The sequence below is a fragment of the Thunnus thynnus genome, chromosome 23 (assembly GCF_963924715.1).
Source record: "Thunnus thynnus chromosome 23, fThuThy2.1, whole genome shotgun sequence".
NCBI classification, from domain to species: domain Eukaryota; kingdom Metazoa; phylum Chordata; class Actinopteri; order Scombriformes; family Scombridae; genus Thunnus; species Thunnus thynnus.
Window position 1 is genome coordinate 21,477,131 of NC_089539.1, and position 14,359 is coordinate 21,491,489.

The following is a 14,359-nucleotide window of genomic DNA, read 5'->3' on the forward strand; positions in this document are numbered from 1 at the left end:
GGAAACTGAGAAGAAAACGACAAGTTCTTTTGCAGCTATAAACATTCGGGAAACAATGTGAGAACATAAAGGGACAAAAACAGACTTTAATTAATTGCTCTTTGTAATCCAACCTCTCATGTCTCTCCTGTCTTTCTATCTCGCCCACTCGCCTCCTTACATTGCTGCTGGTCTCACTCCAGTGCATCAATGGAAACGTGACGCCTCTGACAGGAATACTTGTAATTATCCTCCCACACTCCTGTGTCTCGAAGGTGATTGGATGGCAGGTCCCTTTCCGACGCGCTAGCCGCCGCCCACGCCGGATCTGTCAATCTCCTGCGACCCCCCACAGTCACCAACGGAGCCCCCCCACTTACCGCCAAACGCTTCAGCAGGCACCTCCCACCTGGGATCCTGCATGAACCACGTCTCACATTAAATGCAGTTTAGGTGAGCTGACAGGTGAAGCACACACACACATACTGTACGCACATATAGACAAACAGCAGTGACGCACGTTCAGTCGCAAAGGTGAGTAATTCTTATCACTCGTCAGTCAGGCTCTCGTTCACATGCTGGCAAAGCGATGGACCAAAGAAGAGCTGTAACATTTTATCTTCTTTATTTACCTTTGTCTCTTCCACCTTTCTGTGTGCCGCACTTTCTCCCCCAGTTTCTTAACTTTTTTTTTTTTTTTACAAATTCTTCTTACATGTCAAATTTATTATTATTACTTTTTATTTTGCATGGGTTTGGTACAGTAACCAATGACAACAGTAATTAAATGATACTTCTGCTGATATTCTGTATTTTCTGTTGTCAACAAAGTCCATTAAAAGACCAAAACCAACAATGGATTGATCCAAAGCCTGATATAGCCTGTTCCTCTGTGCCATAGAGCTGCACTGTTATCCAAAAACCTTTGTAGATACAAACATGAGCCACTCTGTTATACTGACTCATGTTCTTTGATAAAATTGAACATGGCCAGTGTAGTTTATTTTGAGCAAGTCCAGCTGTTTTAGGAAATTATTTAGTTTCTTATCAAAAATGATATGCTCATGACAAACAGGCTATGCGCCACAGACAAGGAAGGAAAGTCAGACAGTGTCGAGATATGGACTATCACTTCTCAAATTCTTGTTTTCCCAATCAGTATCATCCTAAATTCATGTATATGTTAACAGACTGTCAGAAAAATGTTTCTGGCTTCTCTTATCTTCTGATAGATTTAATGATTATTAGAAAAAATAGCTGTTAAATCTAATTTGTACATGACAAGAATTATCAAAAACCTTTTTTCCCCCCAACTTTTCTTTACTGACAGCATCCAGTAGATAGGAAAAAGTGAGAGATAATATGCAACTGGGTCCAAACTGTGGATCTCTGGTGGTCGTAGTTATGTTGTGTGTATCTAAAGATGCATTCAGACAGAATACAAAGCAAATTTTTCTCAAGAAGAATTTGACCACTGCAGTTTTTGCAGTTTATTCGCCCCAAATAGCAAATGTACCAGTTGTACAGACATAATCTGTAGCTAGCTAGCCACATACACACCAACAGTGTACAGTATGTGTGGAGGGCGTCTGTATGTCTATTTTTGTGACCACTCAGACGCCAATCTCAGAACTCACAAACAACTCCACTTCTTTCTCTCGCTTTCCGGTCACCCTCCTTTTTTCACTCTTCTCGGTACATTTATGAAGTTAAATCATACAGCTTTAGGATAAGTGCAAATTTTCAACTCACATTGTAGGCATTGGATTTGCCTGGGTCAGTGTGACCCAAGCAGGTCACCAGCATGCTTGTATCTTTGACTGTCTGAACACAGCTGTGGTAGGTCACTTGCTCTTCTACTTCTACTTCAGTTTAAGTTACATTAGTTTTTCAAAGTACAGTTTAACAATACACAGAACAAACATGCACTTCATCTGTGGGTTATACATGTAGGCAGAGACAGCAGTAGCAAGTGCAAGAGACCCAGAGGACGTAAAGAAGAAATAATTAGTTATGAAAATGTGTTATTCTGCTCTATTGATTTCTCAGTAGACACATTTTCTTTCTCTCAAGGTGTTCTCCCTTTGTGGCAGTTGAATATCAGTGCAAGAGAACCCTTGATCCCACTTTCAGAAGGGCAAAGTCAAGAGAAACTGGACTTGCTTTTTGTTTCTTGAAGACATTTCATGGCTGAGGAGGATCTTCAACAAACACTGTAACACTGAGACAGAAGCTTGTTCACACTAAAGACCACACACCCAAACATACGCAGAGCGGTGCGGTGGATGCAGTCCAGTGCAGCTGGGAGTACGCAGACCTACATCAGGGAGACAAAACAGTTGCTAAACAAGTGTACGGTCCAACACAAGAGAGCCAACTCCTCAGGTCATCTGAAGGACGAGAGACACTCCTTTGAAGACAGAGAAGACAGTGAAGGAGGCCATCTGTCAAACTTGAACAACCATCCGTCAACAGAGGAAATGGTCTACAACACCACTTATCAGCCACTTACTGCACAATGTCTCTTCCCAGGCAACACCTTAACTCTCACATGACAGCCAGGTGGACTGATGACCCACGTGTGTCATGTCCACCCTCAATGTCTCTCAAGGTGGGTACATGCCTGGGAGCCCCCCCCAACTAATCAGTCAGATCTGAAGGGGCCTTTTGGATGAGAGGCAAAACGTCTTGAAGAAACTAAAGAAAGTCTAGTTGCCCTTGAGTTAGCCCTTCTGGATATACGATGACCTGGATGACTGAGAATCTTCACAGACACCTCCAACCCTCAGTTATTAATTTGAATGATCTGAAATCAAATCTTAATCTAAGAAAATTTAAAAAAAAAAAAAAAGAATGGCAAAATGGAAAGAAGGAAGTCCGAAAGATAATTATCTTCAGTCTGAGTGTTCATGGAAGATTTTAATTTGAGATACATGCCCCCGTCAATAAGCAGAGCAGTTCAACTTTGACCTTATAGAAATTTTTGCTAATAGTTCTTCCACAAAGCAACATTAATTGCTTTAAACTGTACTGCAAAGACAAGCCATAATCTTGAGTGCTTGTCATGGCCGAAGAGACTAAAAGATCATAAATTCTTTGTGGGTCTGATGAATCAATTTATTTCCACAGCTCATGGTAAATGGGCAGGAATGTTAATTAAAGGCTTGCCGATGCTCTTGAACTTATTACCTAGCTTCCTGCTAATGAGCAAAATGATACCAAAATTTTAAAAAAAAAAAGAAGGCTGTGGAGAAAACAAGCTTTATCTGTGAGAAGACTGGAGTAAAAAAAAATGCACTTACAGCTCTTTCACTACTTCACCTTTAGAGAAATAACTCTATTTCTTCCTCATTGCCCATATCTGCTCTGTTATGGCAAGTAATTTAAGGGAAATTAACATTTTGACATGCTCCTCAGGGGTGGACGGAAAGTAGAGAGGAGAGGATAAGAGAAAAGAGGAGGAGGGAGTATGGAAAGGAGACAGAAAAAGATGATGAATTAGTATTTAATTCAGTATGGTTGAATCTTTGGTCCAAGGGTTAAGTGTGGTTGAAACTGTCGTCAGCGGTCCCGTTGGCCGAGAACCCTTATACTAATGGATTTTAAAACCAGCAGAGAATGCCAAGGCAGATGGCGTACAGACAGAGGACATCATGACCACTGAACACTGAAAACAGATGATTAAAAAAATAACTTTTCAAGTTTGATTGCTGTCCAGATCAACTTGACAACGTATCAAATGGACTCTTGAATGTCCACTATTCAAAGCAGATGTCGTTCCCTGTGGTCAGTCACTACTTTTAGGCCAAATTTCAGGAAGGTGGACCTTAAAGTAATGGGCCATAACGCTGAGTTGAATTGAACTCTCCAAGTAGACCAGAGATATGAGACCCATCTTTGATATCAGGCCACTGGATGAAGGCTCACAGCAGAGAAACAGACAGTTGTTATCAATTTGGGGATACTGTGGCCACATGGCACAAGTTCTAGACCACCTGAGTACCAGGATGCCCCACAAGATGCTTACTTTCATGCATCGTTGTTGCCCATACAGAGGATTTCTCCCTTTTGGGTCTTCTTAGGCGTGATTGGATGGTTAAGCGTGCATCGTGCAAATTTCAATACATGGCAAGGAGAAGATTAAAAGTTAAGTAAAACCGGATCCGCATGTTTTCTCTAAATTTTGTATCAATCCTTGGAGTCCCTTGCTTTATGTGTTTGACAGCCAATGGGGACTTTATGTTTTTATTTACGGACTATGAAGTACTGAATACAAAAGTTCTTTCTTTAAGTTTAGACTTTGGAGACACCAATGGGAGCGTCTTGTTTTTAATTTGAACTTTTTTGAACCATTAATAAGAATAATGATAAGAATGATAACAAGGTCCTCAGGTTAGCCCGTCAGCAGTAAAATCCCTAAAAAAAATCACCTTAAACTGCATGTAGATCTTAAAAAATTCCTGAAACAAACAACCTGTAATTAAGCTTGATGGTATTTTTGTCTCTCTGCTACTTCCATTATTCTTTTCTTCTTCTCATTCTCTTTGTCTCTCGCTTCATATCCCCAGTAGGGCCATGTGGATTAGCGCTGAAAGCTAATGAAATGTAATTACCGCCTTTGTCGATAAGAATCGATCGGCTCGGGTCTCACAGACCCCTTCCCAGAGAGGGTCCCGCAGGGGCCAATGTTGCGGCCGCAATGGTTACCCTCCCCCAGCGCCCAGGCTTTATTTCCTGACTGGTTGCCATGAGCAATGGGAGATAGCATTGACAGGGCAGTATGAAGTGGAGTCAGATCTGTCGGATGGTCCCTCAGCGTGGCCTCGCAAGGGGGAATGAGATTCCTTATCAAATCAGCCGGATTAGAGAAAGGGTCTCAGGGAAAACGTCAATTCTTACATCAGACGCAAGAAGATCAGGTTTTGTGTGTGTGTGTGTGTGTGTTCATGGTGAATGAAAGAGTGTGTTTTTAAATTTTTTTTTTAAAACTTCTTTCCTCTGCTTCATCTTGTGTGAGAGAGTATTAATATTGCAAGCGTTTTGGAAGCTTCATCTGTTTTTTTCATGGTAATTTTTATTTCTAATTATGATTTCTACTTCAATTTGGTTTCAGTTTTCTGATGAAGTTGGCTAGTTTGAGATAAGTTGTTATTGAAATGTTTTTTTGGTTAAGGGCCAAGCTGAGGCCTCTAAAATACAGCAGTTATTTTATGAGGAAAAAAGTGCATGAAACTAATTATGTAGCTTACTAATTAGCTATAAAATACTCTGCCAAGTATTGATTTGATGTATCTCCAGTTTTTTTTTACTGTGCATTTGATTACTCTGATTTAAGAAGGTATATTAGGTATAGGTATTATTTACCACAGATTTGAAAGATTTGAAAGTCCAGAGTTCACTGCCTGACATTGTGATTATTATCTTTATATTATTACTATTATTATCTTTCTCTCATGACCTTAAATGAACATTTGGGTTTTACATTTCTTCTTCTCCACCAGATCACCAGCTCAGCTTTAAGCAGGTAAGAGACAGCATGATCAAAACCTTTTTCAAACGAATTTCAAACACATCCGACATCTTCCAAAATCATTTCAAACAACAGAACTCGATATTTTGAAGGAACAACGGTTTGTACCTCAGCTGGGATAGCACATCCCAGCACATGGACACTCTGTCGCACATCAGAGACAACACAGGAAATGGATCCACTGTAAAGAAAACTGCACTGCAAATTCACTCTGAATAAAAATGCACTCAAGGAAAAATAAGTGAAGTAGTCTACATGATTTGTATGTGGCTGCTGCTCACCCAAAACCTCTGCTGCTGTGTTCACTGCAGGACTGTTCAGAAAGAAGAGGAACATCACTGAATGCAATTAACACATTTGATTTGATTATATTTATTTTCTTAGCATTTACAGAAAGACAACCAGATGCATTTCCATCAAAATATATTGTAAATATCTAGAGCATGTAGTCAACATGTAGTCAAGTTATTGCATTTGCATTTTATCCCTCATAATAGATACAGTATAGAAATACCACATGCACTTTCATTTTATAAAGTAGATTTTAGACTTTTGCAGATGCAGAGCTTTCACTCACCTCACGCCTCCAAGTGCTGCTTAATGGGAAGAACAGGGTTAACATCTTGAACTTTGAAATGTGATCAAACTTCCTATTTTAGCTAAAACCAGATGTTGTGGTCATTGTTACTGGGCATTTGTAGTTTTCCAGTTGTCATTGTCTGTTTAAAAGCCTTGGACACCAATTGCTTTGGAGTGTTTACAATCATCTGCCAAGGACATTATGCTCTCCCCTTTGTGTATCTGTCCATTTGATTGTTTGTCGCCACATTTTCTGAGAAAGGACTGGATGGATTGGCGTGAAATCTGCTGAGCACATTCAGGCTCCCGAGAACTAGAAGGTCCATGCATGACGTATAATTCATCTGCAGTTATTCACGTTGTATAATGAAAAATCCCATTTTTCGGGTTATTTCCTAATTTCATTGTCCTAAGATGTGCTATGCAAAAGAAGAACCAAAGCATCAGCTTGTTCCATTATCCAACTTGTACAATGAAAATTGAACAAGGAAGTGTTTTACTGAGATGCACCATTTAGAGCCATTTAAAGTCAAACTTATATGTGTGTTTGTGATCTCGTTGTGCGCATGACCTTATCGAGTTAACATCTCTAACCAAACACTGTATAAATTGTTTAAATTTAAATTTTTTAGCTAACTGTTAGCTTCAGAAGATTACCAACGCTAACAATGCTAGCGGTTGTAGCTAACAAATTGCTGTTGTATGCTAACGTTAGTCATTTGTTATTATCAGCTGTTTTGCGCCACATTTGGATGTTTGCTCCTCTAAGTCTGTGTGAAATGTCTACATTAATGATAGAAGTGAGTTAACTGGACTCTCTTCAGTTATGTATTTAAGGATTAAGGGTGTTTTGACATGCATTGCTGATTTATTAAGCTCTAGTTGATCTTTGTGTTCACCAGTGTGTATATTACCAGTAATGTATTTGTGCATGCAGACTACAAAGTAAAGCAATGTTCTAAATAATATAATAAATATCATGTGTCCCTATTTGACAGGTGTGGTTACTCCATAAATAGGTTGATGCGTAAACTAACCCTACGACTGCACCAGGATAACCTGGAAACAGACAGGGGGAAACTAGCAGCTGGTAAGTAGAGAGTATGATCCATCATTTAGACAGTGACACATTTAGGTTGTTTTGGCTCCGGCACATTTGATTTGAAATGAAACAATGACTGAAAACAAAGTGATGACTTGGTTTTCAGTAGTTTTATTGTGTTCACATCCAGACTGGGTAAACAGTGAAGCAACTGTAGCCCCCCTTTTTTTAGGTAGACTGCCCATTTTAGGACAATGATGATGCTAAATATACAGCAAATGTTTTTTTTTTTTTATGATCCAGCAGTGAGAGCAGAATCACCAGGGGAGATATAAGTGTTGTCTGGGATCACAGACTTCAGACAGTTTGACACTAAATATTATATACCATGACTAAAGTTTGTTTTAATTGGTCAAATGATCTTTTTGCCACTAAAGTTGGAGAACTTTAGTTAGTAAAAACTAAAGCTATGATTCCTACACCACCATCAAGGTAAAGAGGAAAGATTAACTTCGTAGTCATTTCTTTTTTTATGCAGTCTTTATCTAAGACATCTGTTTTAAACTTAACAAAATATTTTCTTTTATTACAGAGTTTCCAGAGGATGAGAGAGCTTGTGAGACACCAGGGAAGTCAGCTTTGGATGTCAGGTCACTCACCTTGGATGGTTTTGCTGGGATTTCACATGTCTGCTTTCTGAGTTTCTAACTCTAACCTACCAAGACTGACTTTCACGGTGAAACATACACTCACCAAGCACTTTATTAGGAACACCTGTAAAATCTAATGCAACAGCTCTGCCATAAATTCTTCTTTTACTAAGCTGATACATATTTTGTCCACCCTGAGGGCTGGTTGCAGATAGGGGTGGTAATCTGCAGCCTTCGATTAGATTTAATGTTGTTTCCAAAACTCTGCTTTGTTTTGCTTAATCCTGAAAACAACATTATTAAGTGCGAGTACTTACTGCATACTTACAGGATTATTCATTCGGGTGAAAGATGTTTTTGATAATGTCAAGTATGTTATGAAGTGACCAACTAATGCTGGCAATCTTACCCTGATTCTTCAAGATTCATTATGGTGAGATGTACTGGTAGAAGGCCAAGGCTGGCAATATTTAATTTACTGGAAGTCACATGTAGCAAAAGAGCCAACAGACAGATTTTTATAGCACCTTTTCCAAAATAAGGTTTACAAGGGTAAAAACAACAGGAATCATGGAAGTGTTAATCGTAAAAAACAATAAGAACAATAGCACCATTAATAAAACAATAAATAAAATAACGCAAGAAAATATAAACACAGCAATAAAACATAACAATAAAACAACTTGTTTGGGAAAGGTAAGATAGAAGGATCACAGGAAGGTTGGACTATAAAAGTTTGTTTTTTAAGAGATTTAAATGAGGAGATAGACTCTGCCCTATATATATATATATATATATATATATATATATATACTGTCAAGAGAATTATCGCAAGTTCAAAGCCTTGCTAATGGAGCATGAGTAGCATTTTAGAAAACAAATTTAACGGACGGATCACACATTATTAAATGTATCATAGATCATACGGCCGGGCTCAAGTGTTGCAAACATCCCTCATTTTCTAATGAAGTCTTTTTCATCTCCGCTGACCTACAGAGGATCAACAAGAAAGAGCTGAGTATAATACAACTGACCTAATGTTTCCCACATTTACGTACAACTTTAAACCAGTTTGTCATATAAATCAACTGATCTTTTTTTTTTACAAACTCTGATGTGTGATCAAACATTATTTAAACTTATAATAGTAGAAGATCACAAAGTTTCCACTGATACTATCATACAATTTGGATACTTGTAATACATTTAAAATACATTAAATCTTTCTTCTGGTAATTTACATTGAGTTGTATTTATATACAGCACGTGTCTGATAACACCTACACAATGTGATGACATATTATGTGAAAGTTGAAGACCTAGATATGGTTTTCATATTGTTAAATTTATAACTTACAGTTCCTTTACAAGAAAGTTTCGAAGTGCCTTAATGTGTCACTGAGTTGATTCAGTGAAAATTCCAAAGTACAATAAATTATTTGTGTACTTGCTGCAAATGTGTTGCATTAAATTACCACCCATAGTTCATAACCATACACATCCTTTATTTGATTTTACACCTGTAGTGCAGGACTCCCATGCTGGCTGGATGAATGCATACTGAGCATATAATCTATGGGCACTAGAGACTTACACCAGGCGGGGATGAAATAATTTAATCGTGAGGCTCTTCTAGACTTTCCAGATGTTATTGGACCAAATGGATCAAATTCTGATAGTGAAACAAGTCATTTCACAGGGGTTCTGTGACACCCAAAACAAATTATCCACCGTTTTACAGCCACAACAGTAGCGACAGAGTACGTGTCTCACTGCCAGAAGGGGGAGACAAAAGTCCTGGACTCCAGCTTTAAGGGTGGAAAAACATCATTCAACACATTATTTCTTTAAGTTAGCAAGTATTTATGACTCCCTCCACTTATTTAAGACATTTTGCATTTTACTAGGTTTTTAACAGTGGCAGGAGTACAAGTAAAATTAACTTTATTCCATGAATTACTGCATTTTTTTAACTGACAGAATTAGACCATGTTGCGTACACCACATAGACTGTATAAAAATATGGACGTAGTTACTGTGACGTCACCCGTTGGTTTCTGAAGAAGCTCAAAGCGAGCCCCTCCAGCCGTCGCCATCTTGGCAGTACGTGACTCTGCCTAACTCCCAGCCAATCAAAAATGGGCAAAGAGGTGGGCCGAATGGCTGAAACAAGCCACCTAGCGGCTGGCGGACCTGTCACTCAAAACAGCCATGTCCTTCATTATGCATAACTTTACAGCTTAATAAAGTTTAAACGAATGAGTAATAAAAAAAATTTACCCCCCGTACAGTTGTCATGAAAGGGGCAATTAGCTACAGAGACCTAAACCGTTTTTTGTACCAGGCTGTAAACATGTTTATTTCTGCTGTAAAGTTGGGCATTTTAACATGGGGGTCTATGGGGATTGAATCACTTTTGGAGCCTCAAGTGGCCATTCAAGGAACTGCAGTTTTTGGCGCTTCCCCATTGGCTTCATTTTACAGCCCCAGAGGTTGCCGCTTGGTAAACACCATCACTGATGAATACAAATCCAACAAAACAATACCACAATGATTTATGATGAAGAATTCATTTTAAAGGGCCAGTATGAGCTGCTGTACATGTTTCCTGTGTGCACTGTACAAAGATTAACCATCTCTTCTAGTCATCTAGTAGACAGTGCTCATATCCAAAAACTAAAACAATGTACTCTTAGACATTACAGCATTCAAAAAAATGTATTTAATACACTCGTGACTCAAAGTGTCTTGGATTTCTTAAGTCTTATTCACCATTGTTGGAACTGATATCACATATCTTGTCATACTTTGATAAGATGTCTGGCATTATACTGTGTAATGTCTCCTCTTGATTGTTGTATTCTTTCTTACAGAAGAATTAGCCAGGCTGTGTATGTAATCACTGATTAATACAGATCAAATTCTAAATTCATCTATTATTAATTTTTCAATGACTGCAAAGACCCAGCTTAGTCCTTTGCATTGAAAAGAAAGTCTTGGTAGGCACAGTTAGGGACTCAGAAAGCAGACGTGAAAACACAGAAAAAGCATCCGAGGTGAGCGACCTGACATCCACAGCTGTGTTCGCTGGTGTCTAACGAGCTCTCTACACTGGTCCTGTGGAAACTCCGTAATTAAAGAAAATGTTTTGTTAGTTTAAAACCGATGTCTCAAATAAATTAAGTAAATTCAGTTTGAATCTGTTCACTTAACTTTTACTACACATGCCTCAATGCCTCTTAAAGCCTGAGTGCTGGTAAGTCTTGTCAGCCTGCAAGAGGAGAACAAGGTGAATGAAGCCAGTTCAGGGGTAAAAAAAGAGTAAACCTGGAAAACATTGAGGCAAAATTTCCTGAGAAAGTCCCAACATATTGTCTACTCCAGTAGAGCCACATATGTAATGACAAGTTGTGCACCAGCAAAGGTTTAATAAGGGAACTGTAATAGCACTGCTAAAACTGTTCAAGACTCATGTCACAGTGACACATATTTGTCAGTTCTGTTGTAATTAATCGGTACTTTCAGCACATTGTCTTTGAAATGAAACCATGACTAAGAAGTTAATCTTTCCTCTTTATCTTGATGGTGTTTACATCCACAGATGAACAGTGTACTTGTACTTGTAACTAAAGTTCTCCAATTTTAGTGGAACAAAGATCATTTGACCAGTTAAAACAAACTTTAGTTGTGGTATATAATATTTGCTGCCAAACTGTCTGAAGTCTGTGATCCCAAAGGACACTTATATGTCAGACCTGAACTATAAACTTGACTTTTGCCTTTGTTTTGACTTTTGGCAAGTGACAAACCCGCTCAGCTGGACTGATATCAGGTGAATGATGATGCTGTGGTAGAAAACTGTCCTTGCATGAATAGGCCAGTAATTGTGCAAAGAAAACATTTACATCTATAGCAGATAGTTTCTATGGGAATACGGAAGGGGAGAATCAGCAATGTCATATTTTAATCTTCTGTGTGTGATGAGCGAAGGCCGCTCGGCCTTGTGTATTGTGAGAAATGCGGAAGATGCCAAATACAACTGATACGTGCTAGAGAAGTCTGAGACACCTTTGTTTCCTGAGATGAGTCATGTCTGGATTATTACCAAAGTGTTAAGATCAAGCAAGGTGAGGTTTTTCAAATAAGCACCACATTAGGAGAGGTTATGAGAGGTATATAATTTAATGTTTTATGATTTTTCATTAGGTTCTTTATCCCGGGATCAAGGCCTCAGTTTGCTTTGTATTGCTCTTAATGCAGAGTAAACCTATTCACATTGAACTCTACTAGCTTCCAGTGTATTTCTTTGAGTCTTTCTCTTATAAGTTTTGAGTTTAATACCAAGTTGTGGGTGACCTGAAGATTTATTGGCCCATCTGAAGATTTCCCACAACAATACCAGTCAAGAACATCCCACTGCCGGGTAATAAGAAACTCTCCGGCTGCATTTGCTGTATATTTAGGATCGTTCTCCTCCTGCATTGTCCTAAAATGGGCAGACCACTTAATAAAGGGGCTACAGTTGCTTCAATCAGTATGGATGTGAACACAATAAAACTAATTAAAACCAAGTCAGCACTTTGGTTGTCAAATAGGACACATGACATTTATTATATTATTCAGAACATTTCTTTACTTTGTAGTCTGCATGCACAAACACATTGCTGGTAATATACACATTTGTGAACACAAAGATCAACTAGAGCTTAATAAATCAGCAATGCATGTCACAACACACTTAATCCTTACATATATGACTTTAGAGGGTCAAGTTAACTCAGTTCTACAATAAATGTAATCATTTCACACAGACTTAGAGCAGCAAATATCCAAATGTGGTGCAAAACAGCTGATAATAACAAACGAGTAACGTTAGCATACAACAGCAATTTGTTAGCTACAACAGCTAGCATTGATAGCGTTGGTAATCCCTTGAAGCTAACAGTTATTTATGCTGTTGGGCAGGTAAACCACTTAAATGGTGTTTAGTTGGAGACGTTAACTCGATAAAGTCATGCACACAACAAGACTACAAACACACCTAAAAGTTTGGAGTTGGATAAGGGAACAAGCTGATGCTTTGGTGTGCTGAATTGCATTGCACGTCTTAGGACAATGCAATTAGGAAATAGCCCGAAAAAAAGGGATTTTTCATTATACAACATGAACAACTGCAGATGGATTATACTTCATGCTCGGACTGTAGAAGCCTGATGATTATGGTGACCTGTGACCTTTCCTTTCGTGGCCACCATCAGGCTGCATTTCCCACCTGAGCATCCTGAGCCAAAACAGAAATTGCTTTGCACATTCAAATGCAAAATATAAAAGACCACTACTAAATATGTGGACATTATAATCAATGCATCACCATCAGGTCAAACCCTGCCTATATTAAGAACTATTCTGTCATTAATGCTGAATGTAAGATTAAAGACAGATACGCAGATTTTTTTTAGTTTCTGGTTTAGGCCTGCATGCTCCTGAGTACTCTTTGTTCCATGGGAAACTATTTCTGTGCGGTAAATGGCAACAAACGTGCAAGAGGTGGACAAACCAAGTTGTATCTCTCCCACACACTCACACACACATCGCTGTGGCGGTATGAGGAAGGGGCCAAGTGTGTGGGAGAGATGGAGGGATGGATCGATAGAGCAGCGAAAGAGTGCTGTAAACCATGAAAGAAGACAAAAGCCTCCTGTTTTCCCACAGTGCACCAGACTCTGTTAGCCTGGGAGATACAGCACTACCACCAACACTCTCCCATACTCTCACACACACATACAGAAACACTTGCATACAATCACCCGGCTTGAGTAGAGTAATAAAGAAAAAAAAAAAATAGCGTGTACCCAGGAAATATCAATAAGCGTCTCTGGGAATCAACACACACTTTGGTTGAGTGAGGAATAGTTTTATTCTGCGCTCCCTCTCCCCCGCCGTCTATGGGGGATTGATCTTTATTCTTTGTTTATATCCTACGGCACGTTGCAAAACTTACTTTATGCTTCACCTTAAATGCCCACACTGTGTGTCTGCCTGATTTCAGATGCATGTATATGTTTGCAACTTTTTTTGTGTGTCTTTACTTAAAACCTTCCAGCCTTATTGACGCATTTTGCACGAAAAAAAACCCACCTTCCTCCCATAACATAACTCACTCTAACTCGCAAACACACACATTTACTTCTGAGAAAGACTTGTTATTTCCACTGATAGGAATCTGTAATATCCAATTAGGATTCATACTTTAGATGAAGCGCTTCATATATATTAAAATCTTGCCTAAAATGAATCAGATTTCAGCGGACTCTGAGTGTAGCAGATAACTAATTCCCTCACTCCATGACATGCAGTAACACTCACATGCAAACATTTCTGAGTAGCTTAATTTCAGCTGAAAATAATAATATATTGCATGTGTACCTAATGTCGGCACAATGCTATAAGAATGTAATTGAAAAGAGAGAAACCTGAACCAAAGCAGCCTCAGCTTCAGCACTATCGAGTGTGTGCATGTGTGTGTGTGTGTGTGTCAGCTGGCATGTGTGCATGTGAGAGCATCTCCCTCTTTATGTG

General features: G+C 38.8%; 1 long non-coding RNA gene across 1 annotated transcript; it reads left to right on the forward strand.

Annotated features, from left to right (window-relative positions):
• Nucleotides 1-4,202: 4,202 nt before the first annotated feature.
• On the forward strand, nt 4,203-8,567 carry LOC137176111 (uncharacterized). The gene is made up of 3 exons (XR_010925805.1): nt 4,203-5,503; nt 7,087-7,178; nt 7,723-8,567. It is a non-coding gene; the product is annotated as an uncharacterized lncRNA (long non-coding RNA).
• The last annotated feature ends 5,792 nt before the right edge of the window (nt 8,568-14,359 follow it).